Source organism: Chenopodium album, chromosome 23, assembly GCF_948465745.1.
Source record: "Chenopodium album chromosome 23, dcCheAlbu1.1, whole genome shotgun sequence".
NCBI classification, from domain to species: Eukaryota; Viridiplantae; Streptophyta; class Magnoliopsida; order Caryophyllales; family Amaranthaceae; genus Chenopodium; species Chenopodium album.
The window spans coordinates 30,502,771-30,504,525 of NC_137856.1; the positions used below are offsets into that span (position 1 = coordinate 30,502,771).

General features: G+C 43.2%; 1 pseudogene; it reads right to left on the minus strand.

Moving 5' to 3' along the window:
* Window positions 1–586: 586 nt before the first annotated feature.
* LOC145607352 (putative mitochondrial protein AtMg00860 pseudogene) lies at window positions 587–1,258 on the minus strand (annotated as a pseudogene).
* Between the last annotated feature and the right edge of the window lie 497 nt (window positions 1,259–1,755).

Sequence of the window (1,755 nt, forward strand, 5' to 3'; positions counted from 1 at the left end):
GCTCATTTTCTGACGTTTCCTTAGGATTTCAGCCCAAATTTTCAGAAAAAACCCCAAATTAGTGAATTACTAACCTAATTTTCGATTTCCCCCAAATCTCAAAAACCCTAACAATTGCGAACAGGGATTCCCTTAGAGGTGCGACTTAATTCAATCCTCTACGGTGACCGGAACTGGCGAGTGGCGACTACTCCGACAACGGCGAACGAGGCTTCGATTTGTTACTGTTCCTCTTTCTTCTCTCTCTGTTCTGCACTTCTGCTTCTAGCTCTCTTTTTTCTCTTTCTTCGCACCTTCTGTTTTCTTTTTTTCTTATTTCTTTTTTTATTTTTTATTTATTTACGTGAATAATGTGATTAATATTGGTTAGTAGTCTAGTACGGAATATCTTACAAACAGTACAACATCATGTGATTCTTTTTATTTTTTATTTGAAGTCACTATAGATGTCAGTGGTGTAGAAATCAATTACTTGTATTTTTCTTTTTTTTACCTTTTTCCGTTTTAAATGGTACTCCGTACTATAATTTGTGTTTGTATAGATTATTTTTTATTTTATTTTATATTTCATGGATTTATATTTTGCTCATTTTTTGTCGTATCCAAGCCGTACCCGTTTTTCAAAATTTTGATTTTGCCGTATCCCGTCCCCGTATCCGTACCCGTTTTTGTCCCCGTATCCGTTTCCGTGCAACTTAGGTTTCGAGTCTTGCATCAACACCGCACCTAGGCCATAGCCCGAGGCATCGGCCTCAACCACGAAGAGCTTGCTGAAATTGGGCATTACCAACACCGGGGCAGCCACCATGGAAGCCTTGAGCTGCTCCAAGGCTTTAGTAGCTTCGGGTGTCCACCCAAAACTATCTCTCTTCAATTGCTCGGTCAAGGATCTAGCTATTTGGGCATACCCTTTGATGAATTTGCAGTAGTAACCCGTTAGCCCCAAGAATCCTCGCAACTCCTTCAAATTTTTAGGCGTAGGCCATTCAACCATAGCCTTGACTTTCTCCATATCCATGGCTACCCCATTCTTGGACACCGTGTGACCCAAGTAAGCTACTTGCGGTTGCCCGAACTCACACTTCTTGAAGTTGACCACCAAACTATGCTCCTTGAGCACGGCCAATACTATTCTCATGTGCTCTCGGTGACTCTCCAAATTGGGGCTATAAATCAAGATGTCATCGAAGAAGACTAGCACAAACTTCCGTAAATATGGTCTAAAAACCTCATTCATCAAGGAAGGTGGCGGGGGCATTAGTGAGCCCAAAAGGCATCACCAAAAACTCGTAGTGACCCTCATGGGTTCGGAAGGCCGTCTTGTGGGTGTCCTCCTCCCTCACTAGTATTTGGTGATATCCGGATTTGAGGTCGAGTTTAGAGAAAATGGCCGCCCCATGGAGTTCATCTAAGAGCTCATTTATGATAGGAATGGGATATTTATCGGGAATTGTCTCTCGGTTCAAGGCACGATAATCAACACAAAAGCGCCACGACCCGTCCTTCTTCCTCACTAACAAGACCGGGCTAGAAAAAGAGCTAATCGATGGTTTAATTATGCCGGCCGCCAACATCTCCTTTATCATCTTCTCAATTTCATCTTTTTGGAATTGGGGGTATCGGTATGGTCTTACGCTCACCGGATTACTCCCTTCCTTTAAGATGATCGCGTGCTCGTGGCCCCTCTTGGGTGGTAGTCCCTTGGGTTCGGTAAAGACTTCCAGAAACTGCCCCATTACCTCCTCTAACCAACCT